The sequence below is a fragment of the Miscanthus floridulus genome, chromosome 11 (assembly GCF_019320115.1).
Source record: "Miscanthus floridulus cultivar M001 chromosome 11, ASM1932011v1, whole genome shotgun sequence".
Lineage (NCBI taxonomy): Eukaryota > Viridiplantae > Streptophyta > Magnoliopsida > Poales > Poaceae > Miscanthus > Miscanthus floridulus.
The window spans coordinates 61,418,121-61,434,360 of record NC_089590.1 but is presented as its reverse complement, the minus strand read 5'-3'; positions in this window follow the sequence as shown (position 1 = coordinate 61,434,360).

Sequence of the window (16,240 nt, the reverse complement as noted above, 5' to 3'; positions counted from 1 at the left end):
GTTTCTCACAAATAGACCCCTAGAGGAAAGATTTCAGAATCTGGACCCTTAGCTCGGCGTGAGCTAACACATCTCGGCGCTAGTGTCCCTAGCGCCGAGGTCTTGGGCTTGACGCTGACGTGACGCTGACGTGGCAGGCAGCTCGACGCCGGTCACTCTAGCACCGAGCTCGGCGCCATAGATGCTGGCGCCGAGCTCGGCGCCGTTGATGCTGGCGTCGAGCATGCAGTTCCAGGCCTTGAGCACCATGCAACATGGAGTGCAGATCCAGCCTTGAAATGAACACTGACCACTGTCTTTAAAGTTGAAATGACCCCTGAGCTGACCACTGCCTTCACCCTATCCTGTACGAGTGCCAGCCTTTGCTAAACCAATAGTACTGTGCCCTAGGTATCCAATGCATACTGCAGCGGTGGAAAACACAGTGCATGTGTGGTGACAAGGCTGCCGGTGCATTACATGTATGGGACAGCCGCATCATACGCCATGGATTAGAAAACTCGTGCATCTCTTTTTAATTTGTGGTTGATGGGATTTGATGACTTGGTGCTTTCCATCTCTGCCCCAGGAATCGGCTCCAAGCTTTTCTTTCTAGGCCTTGTTTAGTTCTATCTCCTAACTATTTATATTCTATCGTATCAAACATTGGACACATTAATGAAGTATTAAATGTAGACTAAAAAATAATTAATTACACAGATTGCGACTACTTTGCGAGATGAATCTTTGAAGCCTAATTAGTCTATGATTTGACAATAAAGTGCTACAATAACACATGTGCCAATGATGGATTAATTAGGCTTAACAAATTCATCTCGCTGTTTATTTTATTAATGGATTCTATAATTTGCTTTTTTTATCAATATCTGAACATCCCATGCAACATGTAACACCTAAATCTTTAACCAAATAAGGCCTTAGGAAAAGAAAAAGCTCCAAGACTGCATGTCCCTCGATGATGCAGCTACTTCCATGATGGGATTTGATGACCTGGCCGCTTTCAATCTCTGCCTAGCATTTCTTTTTAGAAAAGAAAAACTCCAAGCATGCGTGTCCATCCTCAACCGATGCAGCAGCTTCACATCATCATCGCTGGTGTCCTAAAGCAGGCAAGCAGACGATACAGAGAGGTTTCACAATTCAATGCAATCCATTGCCCTTTCCCTTTGGATTGGAATCTTGGATGGTGCCATGGTGGCATTGGCGTTAAGGGAACCCAAAGCTCTGCGCACTTGTTGGACAGAACAAATAGGCACGTAGGCCAACCGGTCGGTATGCAGTAGTCTTGGCATCATTAAAAACCTTATCTCTCGCAGTGCCTACTCCGTATGTGTGTGCTCGCTCTTCTCACAAGCCACGTCCCAAACGCTGCCTCTGCTTCCCCTCCACTAGTAGTGGTGCTAGCCGGTGGCGGGCAGCCGGTGAGGTTGAGGCCGGTCACTCCGCTCTTGATTCTAGCTTGAGGGTTGGCCACTGGCAGTTAGGATTTGTTTTTGCCTTCTCGTCCTCTTTGGCTACCTAGCCGGTGAGTGGAGGTGGTGTGCACATACTCAGATTCATTCTTTTTTTTACTGTAGCCCGAGGTCTGCACGGTGCTCAAGGCCTGGAACTGTATGATCAACACCAACGTCAACAATGCCGAGCTCGGCGCTAGAGTGACCAGTGCCGAGCTGCCTGCCACATCAGCGTCACGTCTATGTCGAGCCTAAGACCTCAGCGCTACGGACACTGGCGCCGAGACGTGTTAGCTCGGCGCCAGCATCGATGGCGCCGAGCTAAGGGTCCAGATTCTAAAATCTTTCCTCTAGGGGTCTATTTATGAGAAACTTTCGAAAAAAGGGCTAAAAAGTAAAAAATTTGGCCCCTACGATGGAAATCGTTTCGGTTTTCAAAGGATGGACGACAAGGTTAAGGATGGACTAGTTCTAAGTGTCGATTGGAGTTAAAGAGACACTTATAGTTGTTTAGGACTTTGCTTTTCCTTTGGCCATACTATTAAGGGGGGTATGGACGGGTAGCTTGACCTAGGTGAGTCTAGTGGGTTAGGTGTGGTGCACACTTGCTAAATCTAGCACTAGGTAGCTCCTAAAAAGCCCTTAGATTCATTGGAGCAAACTTCATTCATGTATGATCGAAAGTTGGAGGTGAATGGAGGGTCAAATGCTGGTCAGACGCTGGCTTCGATGAGACTGGACGCTAGCGCAGAGTCTGGTCAGTTCATTTGATCAAGGTGAAGTCGTCTAGAAGTGACCGGACGCTGAGAGGTGAAGTGACCAGACACTGAGTCCCAGCATCCGGTCGACTCCAGTAAGGTTCTAGAGAGGGAAAATCACGATCGGACGCGTCTGGTCAGTGCTGACCAGACGCTGTCCAGCGTTCGGTCACCACTTGATCACTGGAATTCGGGGTGAACTGACCGGTGCATCCAGTCAATATGACCAGAGCATCCGGTCACCCCGCAGAGGCACATAACGGTTCGTTTTTTAGCCATGCTTATAAATACTTCCTCCATTCGTGTGTGGGGGTACTTTTGCTCATTCTAATAGCTGAGAAGCACCTTTGTGAGTGCCAAGAAGGGCAAGGTCCTAGTGAGGTGATTGAGATTTGAGAATCCCAAAGAGAGCCCTCATTAGTGAGATCAAGAGTAGTAAAGTGTGCATCCACCCTTCTCATTAGGCTTGTTGTGGTCAAGTGAGAGTTCATGCTTGTTACTCTTGGTGATCGCCATCACCTAGATGGCTTGGTAGTGATTGGGAGTTTGGTGATCATCCAGCGGAGCTTGTGGATGACCCAACTCAAGTTGTGAGCGGTTGTGGTTGATTCACCACGACAGAGTGTCGAAGAATCAACCTGTAGAGAGCACTTGATCCTTGCGCGGATCAAGAGGGAGCTACACCCTTACACGGGTGCTCCAATGAGGACTAGTGGGGAGTGGCAACTCTCTAATACCTCGACAAAACATCGCCGCATTCCTCCTTCTCTATTTACTTTGAGCATTTACTTTGAGCAATTCAATTCTTGACATTTACATTCATAGAATTGCCATGTTAGAGTAGAATTGGAACATAGGTTGCTAAACTTTTGTGCGGTAGATCAATAGATACACTTTCTAGGCACAAGGGGTTAATTGGGCTAACCGTAGGACTTAATTATTGCAAAAAAAATAGAATTAGCCCAATTCACCCCCTCTTGGGCATCTTGATCCTTTCAATTGGTATCAGAGCTTTGTGCTCACGTATTTAGGCTTAACTACCTCAAGAAAGATGTCTCACGGGGATGGACCTCCTCCTATCTTTGAGGGGGATGATTTTCCATATTGGAAAATCCGCATGGAGGCGTATTTAGAAGCTCTAGATGTTGGAATACTTAAAGCCGCCTCACAAGGCTTCCCAAAACCTCGAGATGCTACACACCTACAAGGTGATGAGGTGAATTACAAGAAATGGAATGCAAAGGCTCAAAACACCATCTTTAGAGGCCTTTGCAAAGATGTGTTTAACCGGATGAGGAACCACAAAGACACCCATGCACTATGGTCAGACGTTTGTGCGCTCCATGAGGGAACAAAGAGTGAGTGTGAGGAACGCTATCATCTTGTCATAAAAAAGCTTAACTCTTTTGAGATGCTTCCTAAAGAATGTGCTAATGAGATGTACTCACGTTTGAATGTTCTTGTAGAGGAAGTTAATGGGCTTGGACTCACTCAAATGCAACCATCCGATGTTGTAAGAAAGATTTTGAGTGTTCTCCCCATTGACAAATATGGGCATATTGTGACCGTGCTTCATCAAGGTGATCTTTCCACCACTACACCAACATAAATCTTGGGAAAGATCAATGCTCATGAGATGTATATGCATATCATGCCATAAGATGGCTCATCCTCTACCAAGAAGAAAGACAAGGACTTATCATTCAAAGCTAGCCAAGAGAAGGGCAAAGCAAGACTTGAGTATGAGAGCTCAAGTGATGATGAAGTTGATGATGCAAGTCTTGCTCTCATGGTGAGAAAAACCACCAAGATGCTAAAGAAGCTCAACAAGAGTGGCATCAAGTTCGATGGTAAGAAGAAGAAGTTCTTCACTAGCTCTAGAAGGAAGCCAATCTCCGAGATGGATTGCTATAATTGTGGAGAACTTGGTCATCTAGCACACCAATGCACCAAGCCCAAGAAAGACAAGTTCAAGAACAAGTACAAGGACAAGAAAGATGACTCAAGTAATAAAGAAGAAGATGAGAAGAAGAAAAACAAGCCATACAAGAAGAGAGATGGCAAGAAGAAGGACTTCCATAAGAAGAAGAAGAAGAGTGGAAAGGCATACATCGTCGGTGATTGGCTCACGGGCATTGATTCATCTAGTGGCTCATCCGATGATGATAGTGACAACGAGAAGGTGGCCGCCATTGTTATTGACTCTTCATCATCTTCACTACCACCACCACCATCATTCTCTACACACCTATGCCTTATGGCCAAGGGTGAACACAAGGTATCAAATGATGATGATAGTAGTGGTGATGAACATGCTAGTAATGATGATAGCGATAGTGATGATGATGAATATGAATCACCTTCTTATGATGATCTTGCTAGATTGCTAAAACAATACACTAAGATCATTATAAAGACTAGAGCTAAGAATGAAAAGCTAGAAGCTAAGAATGATTCACTTTTAGCAAAATGTGATATGGCAGAAAAGGCTAGTATTGAGCTTAGAGAAGCAAATGATGCTATATCATCCAAACTCAAGGAGCTCAAATCTTCTAAGAAAGAGCTTAAAGATAAACATGATAAACTTGAGGGGATGCACAAAGAGCTCATCACTAGCCACAACAAGCTAAAAGAAGAATACACTACTCTTAAAATTAATCATGATAATCTTGTCATTGCTCAAGAATTTCTATCCAATGAGCCACATGATGCTAAGATTGATATAGCTACATCATGTGATGATTTGATTGTTGAGAGCATTGAGCAAAGTTCTAGTAGCAAGGGCAAGCAAGTGGTTGAGGGCGATGATTATGATGAGTTTGTCAAGCTCAAGGATGACAATGAAAAGCTCAAGAAAGATCTTGAAGAAATCAAAAGCCACAACACTATTATGCTAGAAACTCTTACATGATGGTGATTTGATGCTTGATTAAGAGTTGCATCTTGCTTCAAGAAGTTTGACAAGAGAGCACAAAATGAATTTGAAATGAAGCTCAAGAAGATTAAAAGTGACAATGGAAAAGAATTTGACAACACAAACATAGAAGCCTATTGTGATGAAGTTGGGATCAAGCATGAGGTCTCTGCAACATATACTCCTGAAAAATGGTGTAGTTGAGAGAAAGAACCAGACATTGATCACTCTTGCAAGAATAATGCTAGATGAGTACAACACCCCTGAAGCTCTATGGGTGAAAGCTATCAACACCGCATGCTATGCATCCAACCACCTATTCTTTCAAAAGTTCCTTGGTAAGACACCTTATGAGTTGCTCAATGAGAAGAAGCCGGACGTCTCCTTTAGGGTGTTTGGTTGCAAATGCTACATCTACAAGAAGCGGCAACACCTAGGGAAGTTTCAAAGACATTATGATATTGGTTTTCTTGTTGGTTACTCATCAAAGTACAAAGCATATAGAGTATTTAATCATGCCGCCGGCTTGGTTGAAGAAACATATGATGTGGAATTTGATGAATCTAACAGCTCCCAAGGAGCACATGAGAATCTTGATGATGTAGGTGATGAACCATTGAGAGAGGCTATGAAGAACATTCCGATTGGAGACATCAAGCCTAAAGATGATGAAGATGACATACAAGTGATTGATCCACCTTCTTTATCAAGTGTGCCACAACATGGTGATAAAGATGGGTGAGTAGACAATAAAGATATGCATGTCTCCCATGATCAAATGGTGGTACAAGCACAAGATGTTGATGCTCCACAACCTCCTCCTCAAGTGGTCAATAGAAGAAATATACCTCTACTACAAGATCACCCACAAGATCTCATCATAGGGAGTCCATCAAAGGGTGTAATGACTCGCTCACAAAAAATTGCTTCATTTATTGCTCATCACTCTTTTGTCTCTTTATATGAGCCTACTAAGATAGAAGAAGCTCTTCAAGATCCAGATTGGATAAATGCCATGCATGAAGAGTTGAACAACTTCACTCGCAATGAAGTTTGGACTCTTGAAGAGCGGCCAAAAGGTGCAAGAGTCATTGGAACAAAGTGGGTGTTCCACAACAAGCAAGATGATCAAGGCGTTGTTGTGAGGAACAAGGCAAGACTAGTTGCAAAGGGGTTCTCTTAAGTTGAAGGTTTGGATTTTGGAGAGAGCTTTGCACCGGTTGCAAGACTAGAAGCCATTCGTATCATTCTTGCATATGCATCATATCATGACATGAAACTATATCAAATGGATGTGAAAAGTGCATTCTTAAATGGCTTTATTAATGAACTAGTCTATGTTGATCAACCTCCCAAGTTTGAAGACCCTAGATATCCTAATCATGTTTATAGGTTGTCCAAGGCGTTATATGGGCTTAAGCAAGCCCCAAGAGCTTGGTTTGAGTGTCTTCGGGACTTCCTCATTGAGAAGGGCTTCACCATTGGGAAGGTTGATACCACACTATTCACCATGAAGCTTGATGGGCACATCTTCATTTGTCAAGTGTATGTTGATGATATCATCTTTGGATCATCAAATGAAGATTCTTGCAAAGAGTTTGGTGAATTGATGTCAAAGGAGTTTGAGATGTCAATGATTGGAGAGCTTATATTCTTTCTTGGTTTTCAAGTCAAGCAAATGAGAGAAGGGATTTTTATCTCTCAAGAGAAATATACAAATGATCTTCTCAAGAGATTCAAGATGGATGAATGTAAGCCAATCAAGACACCAATGCCAACTAATGGACATCTCAACCTAGATGAGCGAGGTAACATGGTTGATCAAACTATCTACCGCTCTATGATTGGTAGCTTGTTATATTTAACCGCATCTAGGCCTGACATCATGTTTAGTGTGTGTATGTGTGCTAGATTTCAAGCTAATCCTAAGGAAACTCATTTGATTATCGTAAAAAGAATCCTTAGATATCTTAAGCACACACCAAGCATTGGCCTTTGGTATCCCAAAGAAGCAATATTTGAACTAGTTGGCTATTCCGATTTGGATTATGTCGGTTGCAAAGTTGATAGAAAAAGCATATCCGAAGGGTGCCATTTGCTTGGTAGATCACTTGTGTCTTGGTCCTCCAAGAAACAAAATAGTGTGGCCTTGTCCACCACCGAAGCGGAATATATTGCCGTGGGTGCTTGTTGTGCACAAATACTTTACATGAAACAAACTTTGCTAGACTATGGTGTAGTTCTAGAAAAAGTACCTCTTTTGTGCGACAATGAAAGTGCGGTAAAACTTACAAATAATCCGGTTCAACACTCTCGCACCAAGCACATAGATATCCACCATCACTTTCTTAGAGATCATGTTGCTAAAAATGATATATCATTAGAAGGTGTAAGGACCGAGGATCAATTGGCGGATATCTTCACTAAACCCTAGATGAGGTGACTTTTTGTCGATTGTGGAATGAGCTCAATGTTCTTGATTTTAGTAACTTCACTAAAAAATGAGCTTGTGTTGTCCCTTGCATTGTATTGTAATATATAACATGGTTAATTTTTAGTAATGCATATAGGGCTTATCTAACATGGTTAAGATAACCGCCGAAAAGCGTGTGAAGAAGCTTAACCTTGGATCAAACTTGACAAGCAACTAGATTTACTTTCAAGTATTGCATTGCATATGCATGAATGTTGTTTTGTCGTTTATCTTCAATTGCCCTCTTATTGCCTATTTTCTTAAAAAGAATTATAGCCTAAGGCAAAATATTTTAAAAAAATTGAGGGTTTGAGAGAGGTCACTCACATCAGTCCCAATTGATGTTTATTTGGATCTTATTGAAGTTGAGACTTGATTGGAAATAGGCAGCATGAAGGACTTTGAAGATTTACTGGAAAAAGAGTGACCGGACGCTGCACCGGACTCTGATGTCTAGCATCCGGTCAGTTCACAGGAGGTGAACTGCTGCTGAGAAGGAGTGACCAGACGCTGAAATAGTGTTTTCCCAGCGTCCGGTCAGATGGCGATCCAGTGTCCGATTGATCGAAGACAAAGGAGACTGCTTGCATCGGACTCTGGCTGCGTCCGGTCAGGGTTCACTGGACACATCCGGTCATGATTCTAGGGGTTTTGGACCTATCTAGAATCAATCGGACGTTGGGTGGCAGCGTCCGATTGCTGCCATCGGAGCGTCTGGTCAGTAGAAAACATGCGGAAATCAAACTCTTTTCTCTGTTTCTTTTTCTACTCCATGGGGGCCACTATAAATCACCGCGCATGTTTGACCTATCCCTATTCTGCATCCTCGCCGCATCGACATCGCCTGAGCCGCCGTCTCTAGCTCCACCGCGCCATCCTCTATAGCTCGTCGTGCGCCACCATGCCCGCCGCCCTACTCACGCTGCCGCTGGCCGCACCCTACCTATGTCGTCGCTAGCGCCTCCCCGCGTCAGTGCTGCCGTGCCCTACCTGCGCCGTCGTGCTTCTCCTCGCCGCCAGTGCCTGCGCCTCTGCGCCATGCCCTGCTAGCACCGCCACCGCGCCGTCTTCTCCTGCGTTGCCGCTCGCGCCTCCCCTACCCAACCGCGCCGCCATGCCCTAGGTCACCAAGACCGTGCCTCTGCTCCCTGGACTTGAGCCGCATTGCTCACTGTCAGCGCCACCAGCTGCATCCAGTGCCGAGTTGCGACATTGGAACCCTAATTGTCATCTCGGTGGTTCCCCGATCCATTCCTATTCTCGTCGTTTTTGCCGGTTCATCAGGTAGGAAGCCCTCGGTTCTAATTTCGTACCTAATTGCTTGCTTTCTTAGGGTTTCGCATCTTTAGATATATTGTATTTATTTGTATATCCTATCTATTCTATTGTATAGTGAGTCAGGGTTGTTGTGGTCCTATTTGCAGTTATTAGTCAACTCAGGGCCAAGCTTGCGAGTACGGATCGAGGCCAAGCCTCAGAAGTGATAGTTGGCAGTTGATCTTCATTAGTAGCATTTGTTCTTTTCAGATCCATTAGATGGCTCATGTCAAGAATGTTGGAGGTGGTCCCGGTGATGAGGATCCGAGGATCCCGCCTCGCCAGCCTGTAGATACAAAAGGCAAGGCGATGAAGAAGCTTGCAACAAGGAAGCAGAAGTATCCAGATGTAGATACAGCAAGAGCAGCTCAGTTGTAGAGGCCACAAAGCGCGTAGAGAGAGGATGTGCTCGGAGTGGTGTTGTTATTGCATATTAGCTTTCTCCATCTATGAGGGCTACACTTGAGCAGGTTGAGCGCCATCATGGTGGTCCTGCTGGGACTCTCATGGTTGGAGGATGGCGTGTGGCTATTGATGAGAGTCAGCCTCAGGGGAGTCACAGCAGCAGCCATAGCCTATAGAGCAGACTTAGGAGGAAGAGCAGGCCGAGGAGACAGAGTAGGCACCTCAGCCACAACTTTGTTGTTCTAGTCGTACCCATGCTCCAGTCACTCCGAGGTCAGAGACACAGCAGAGGGGTTCACATCCATTGCCTAGACCATAGGGTCCACCTCCAGTGACTCACTTGGATTTGAGGGCCACCACAGCCAAGCAGGTTCAACAGCTCAGATTTGCGGACTTTGAGCAGTGGTTTCCACCAAGGCAGGATGAGCATGCTTCAGAGGGTTTCTACACACCTCTACAAGAAGATTTTTATAATGCATATCTTAACAGTGGGGCAGTATTCAGATCTCAGAGGGTGTGTAACATTAAGACCATTGTAGCAGCAGCTGGAGAGCATATTCGCCCCTACCTATCTTACCTGCCACGGTTGACAGATTTACTTGGACGAACAGGCTTATATATTCCATCTTGGGTCCGTCAGTTCTATGCTTCACTCTGGATTGACCCACAACATAGATTTATACACTTTGTATTCAGAGGCAGAGATTATAGGCTGACGAGCACTAGGGTCAGAGAGATACTAAGGCTTTAGGAGCAGCCCATCCGCCTACATGAGATTTGCTATGGACAGACAGCGCCCCAGACGCCCTCATGGCGGTATGGTGCCCCCTACAGATCTTGTCCGCCATTGCTTCATAGAGCCATTCAGCGAGGGGTCTAGTAGGACACCTAGTGATCTCACTCCCACTGCTAGAGTGCTTGATGCCATTATGAGGAGGACACTGCTTCTGAGGATGGGGTATCATGAGGGCTTGACTCACATACAGTTATGGTTATTGAACACTCTGATGTAGCAGACAGTGTTTGACATTTGGGATCTCCTTCTATCTAAGATGGAGGATACTATTGCAGAGGGGTTTAGAGGTCACAGGCAGCTGCCATATGCTCACTGGATTACATTCCTTATCCATAGGGCAGTTACTGTGAGGCCACCAGAGATGCTGGCAGAGTATAGTGGTGCTACTATAGAGTTCCCTGCATACAACATGACTCAGATGATCCAACATAGTGCAGTGAGGACACCTAGCCAGCCGAACCAACATCTAGAGGTGCCAGAGACTATAGCTCAGTAGGATGAGACCATCAGGAGCATAACATCTATAGAGAAGGAGTAGCTTGATGCTCAGCAGGAGGGGATTGTTGCGAGCGACCCTAGTGACAGCTCAGATGATGACTACCAGCCTATTCCTCAGATGCCTCCACGATGATATGACCATGAGGCCGGTAGCTCTAGTTTAGCTCCACCTACACTGTAGATAGACCCCGCTCTACTTGCCATACTTGAGCGGATGAGGTAGGATCAGGTTCGCTAGGCTCAGGAGACAACTGCCACTTTTGCTTAGTTTCAGACTAGGCAGGATGAGTTCCAGTGACAGCAGCAGGTGATCCAGCAATAGCAGTAGGCTATACAGCAGTAGCAGCAGACCATGCATTAGCAATAGCTCCTCATGCAGCAGCAGCTCCTTGGATTTATGCAGCATGTTGTGACAGCTATTGGGGCTCCACCGCCATAGTCTTTGCCCCGGCTAGGTCAGCCTACCACCACTTCTATGACTCTAGCTTTACAGCCTAGTGGGCTTCAGAGTCAGGGACAACCACCAGCATAGTTTGCTTTACCTACAGAGCAGGTGTCCCTGTGGTTTGCCTCGCCAGTGCTAGCCACGCAGTTCACACCTCTTCAGACGGGCTTCACATCGGCTCAGACTTCCTCGTTGCTAGTGCCTGATACCTCAGTCTCTAGGAGCCTTGGAGCGACTTTTAGTGAGTTGACAGGGCAGCCTACTACGCCATATTTGCATGTCCCAGGTCCTTCTATAGTTGCACCTATTACCGGGACTATAGAGATGCTCCCTTCTTCTGTTGCATCATCAGAGCTGCCTGCTTCAATGATACCTACATAGTCTACGGCTGCTCAAGTCCCTGATCCGACCCAGACCACTTCAGCATCATTTCCAGCTACAGAGGATTAGATAGCTCAGAGCTTAGGGTCAGATGATGATGGCACATAGTTCCAGCTCGCTCCTCGTACCTCAGCGCCCGACTCGTCCACTGCAGCCTCGCCGACCGAACCTTAGGTTTTGGTGTTTGACACCAAAGGGGGAGAGGGATCGAGTATGTTAGACTTAGCGGAGCAACTTAGGGGGAGCTTAGTTTATCTATTATATTTGGTTTTTATGTGTGATACACTATTATGCATTCGTGTACTTACTTTTATGCATCAAACTATATTTATGTGATAGTGATATCTACTTGATCGTGATATTTGACATGTGTGCTCTCTATTTTGAATCTTGTATATGTCATATCACTTGTGTTATGCTCATTTGCTTTGCTTCCGTGTTTTACTCTGATGCAAATGAACTTTATTACCTGTACTCATGCTTATTTCATATCTTTTGAGTACATCATGTTGTCTTGGGTCATATAAGCTTGCCTAACTCTTTTGTTCTTATTGTCAAAAGCTTATATGAACCAAGCATGTTAAAAACCTCAACTCTTTCACATACTCGAGGTGGTATTGTCATCAATCACCAAAAAGGGGGAGATTGAAAGCATCTAGGCCCCTAAGTGGGTTTTGGTGATTAATGACAATACGTGATTACTATGACTAACATGTGTTTTGCAGAGGCAATTAAGTTAGGTCATGGTAATGAAGATCGATTGGGCTATCATGGTGGTCATGCCCCTATGAAGGAAATCATTTCGGTTTTCAAAGGATGGACGACAAGGTTAAGGATGGACTAGTTCTAAGTGTCGATTGGAGTTGAAGAGACACTTAGAGTAGTTTAGGACTTTACTTTTTCTTTGGCCGTACTATTAAGGGGGGTATGGATGGGTAGCTTGACCTAGGTGAGTCTAGTGGGTTAGGTGTAGTGCACACTTGCTAAATCTAGCACTAGGTAGCTTCTAAAAAGCCCTTAGATCCATTGGAGCAAACTTCATTCACGTATGATCAAAAGTTGGAGGTGAATGGAGGGTCAAATGCTGACCGAACGCTGGCTTTGGTGTGATCGGACGCTGGCATAGAGTCCAGTCAGTTCATTTGATCAAGGTGAAGTCGTCTGGAAGTGACCAGACACTGAGAGGTGAAGTGACCGGACGCTGAGTCCCAGCGTCTGGTCAACTCCAGTAAGGTTCCAGAGAGGGAAAATCACGACCGGACATGTCCGGTCAGTGCTAACCGGACGCTGTCTAGTATCCGGTCACCACTTGATCACCAGAATTTAGGGTGAACTGACTGGTGCGTCCGGTCAATATGACCGGAGCGTCCGGTCACGCCATAGAGGCACATAACGGTTCGTTTTTTAGCCATGCTTATAAATACTTCCTCCATTCATGTGTGGGGTACTTTTGCTCATTCTAATAGCTGAGAAACACCTTTGTGAGTGCCAAGAAGAGTAAGGTCCTAGTGAGGTGATTGAGATTTGAGAATCCTAAAGAGAGCCCTTGTTAGTGAGATCAAGAGTAGCAAAGTGTACATCCACCCTTCTCATTAGGCTTGTCGTGGTCAAGTGAGAGTTCGTGCTTGTTACTCTTGGTGGTCGCCATCACCTAGATGGCTTGGTGGTGATTGGGAGTTTGGTGATCATCCAGCAGAGCTTGTGGATGACCCAACTCAAGTTATGAGCGGTTGTGGGTGATTCACCACGATGGAGTGTCAAAGAATCAACCCATAGAGAGCACTTGATCCTTGCACGGATCAAGGGGGAGCTACACCCTTGCGCGGGTGCTCCAAGGAGGACTAGTGGGGAGTGGTGACTCTCCGATACCTCGGCAAAACATCACCGTGTTCCTCTTTCTCTATTTACTTTGAGCATTTACTTTGGGCAATTTAATTCTTGTCATTTACATTTATAAAATTGTCATGCTAGAGTAGGATTAGAACATAGGTTGCTAAACTTTTGTGTGGTAGATCAATAGATACACTTTCTAGGCACAAGGTGTTAATTGGGCTAACCATAGGACTTAATTATTGCAAAGAAATTTAGAATTAGCCCAATTCACCCCCCCTCTTGGGCATCTTAATCCTTTCACTACTATTTATACCTTTGCCTTGAGCATTTTGTTTTTCTCTTTCTTCTTTTCAAGTCCAAGCACTTGATCATCACCATGGCATCACCATCATCATGTCATGATCTTCATTTGCTTCACCACTTGGAATGTGCTACCTATCTCATGATCACTTGATAAACTAGGTTAGCACTTAGGGTTACATCAATTCACAAAACCAAACTAGAGCTTTCAGCCAGGCACAAGAACCAAAGCGCCACCGCACATAGGCAACTCTCCGCATCCCTAGGCGGGACTTAGAAAAAACCCAAAAATGAAATCTCCTCCAGGGGAGACCGTCGGGCTTCCTAGGTCGATCAAACGACTCAGGAGAAATATTGAGAGACAGGTAAGGAGCAAATGGACACCCCCATATAGGCCATGCCGACTCCGTCATGAACGACGAGCATGGGTCCCGGTCGAACATTTCCAATTGGAGCTCTTCAAACCCCGTCACTCAAGTCATCAAGGTAACACTACCGACCCCCGCTATTTTTTATATCATTTCATACCTCCATACATGCATTCATTCCATACGCTCGTGCCCCGGACGATTCGGGCCCTAAACTGCCCGGTGGCTCAAAAACTAAGCCATTGCACGTGCAGCGAAATGCATCACAACGCTCCATGTTGCATCATGGAGTGGCAGTTGCCTCATTCAACATGAGCAACGACCGATCGGGGTTCGAAGGCTGTCCCACAAATGGCTCGAGGCCACCCCACATCAAACAGAGCCAGTGGAGAAAACATAGATGAGCCTCATGCGGCCCTCGCCCCGTCTGCCCCAAAGCAGATAGGGTCATCTCAACCTTCTCGTTCAATCCTAAACCTCTTGCCAAACCCACAGAATCTCCATTGAGGGGAGGCCGTCGGGCCACCCGGGTCCGTCTCCAGAATGACCCAGGCATCTATCGGGTTGTAGGTAAAGGAGTAGTGGAATGTCACAAGAGGGCTATATCGACCCTGTCACGAATGACAGACCTAGATCCACTCGATCATACCCATTAGCGAACTCACCGAGCGCATCACTTGAGCCCGAGCGATCGGGATAAGGGACAAAACTCAGCCCCTCTAGTTGTGAGAAACAGAGGATGGGGTAACGCACACAACTCAAATTGACCCCTACCAAAGCCCAACGAGGCTTGGGGGCTCAAGACACCAAACGCCTAGGTCTACAACCCCGAACTCACCCCATCCATCGACTATGCTTCGACTGTACACCAAACGCCCAGGTCTGCGACCCCATACTCGCCCCATCCATTGGCTATGCTTCTACTACATGCCAAACAACTGGATCTGCGACCCCAAACTCGCCCCATCCATCGGCTACACTTCGACTGCACACCAAATGACCGGGTCTATGACCCTAAACTAGCCCCATCCATCGGCTATGCTTCGACTGCACACCAAACGCCCGGGTCTACGACCCCAAACTCACCACATCCATTAGCTACGCTTCAACTACACACCAAAACGCCTGGGTCTACGACACCGAACTCGCCCCATCAGGATCCACAAGCTCTGGCTCACCCGATCCCTAAACTAACTAACTAAAATGCCTCAGCTACGCGGGCTGCACCAAGGCCAGGATCCATGACTCCAACTCACCCGATCCCACGGCATGCACCGACGCCAGGACCCACGAGCTCTATCTTGTCCGATCCCTAAACTAACTGCCTCGCTCGATCCCATGGTGCGCACCGACGTTAGGATCCACGAGGTCTACCTTGCCTAATCCCAAAACTAACCGCCTCGGCTATGCAACGATGCCTTGGTTGACAACTCCATCTTGACTAAAAAGCATGCACACACGCCCACTAACAAACACCCCCAGACGATTCTGCTAGAATCGCCCGGTGGCTCGGGGGCTACACCCGCGGGTGTGCTCGCGCACACCCACTGACAAAACAAAAAACTCCCCTGCTGGCAAACACGAAAAAACCCCCCAGATGATTCTGCTCGAATCGCTCAGGGGCTACACCCACGAGTGCGCTTGCACGCGCTCGCCGTAAAGACAAAAATCCCCTAGACGATTCTGCCCGAATCACCCAGGGGCTCAGGGGCTCCTATCGGGTTTATAAACCTAGGGTCCCTCGTGGACCGGCTTCCCAACAAAGGCTCGGCCCAAGCAGACAATGCGCAACTCATGGGCTAGCCTAGGTATCTAAACAACATGATGGAAGGGCAATCCAAACACCGATCGGAAGGTCTGGCCGAGGAGGAGCGATGCCTGTTTTCCGACTCCGGCCCACCCTTCTGACCGGAGGGCTCACTTTAGCCTCTGGCCTGCCTCTAGACAACCTCTTCAACGGGAAGGCCTGGCAAAAGCACTACTTTTGACTCCGACCCCACGTCACCGACCGGGGTACGCAAAAACCCTGCTCACTACTTTTCTCCAACTGGCGCGACCAGAGCTGACTGGGACCAACCGACCAGGGATGCCCCGCTCGAAAAGGACCAGGGAATGAACGGAGAGAGCAAAGTAAGGCGCACAAGTCAAACCACGATACCAGTGACCGTACCCTGAACACCTACAGAAACAATACTCTACAACCTCCCTAACACAAATAGTGTTATAGGCTCGACTTTTTCCCTATAGTATTATGGGTGCCATTAACTCCCATACGGTAAGGCTCCCCCACATGCCTCT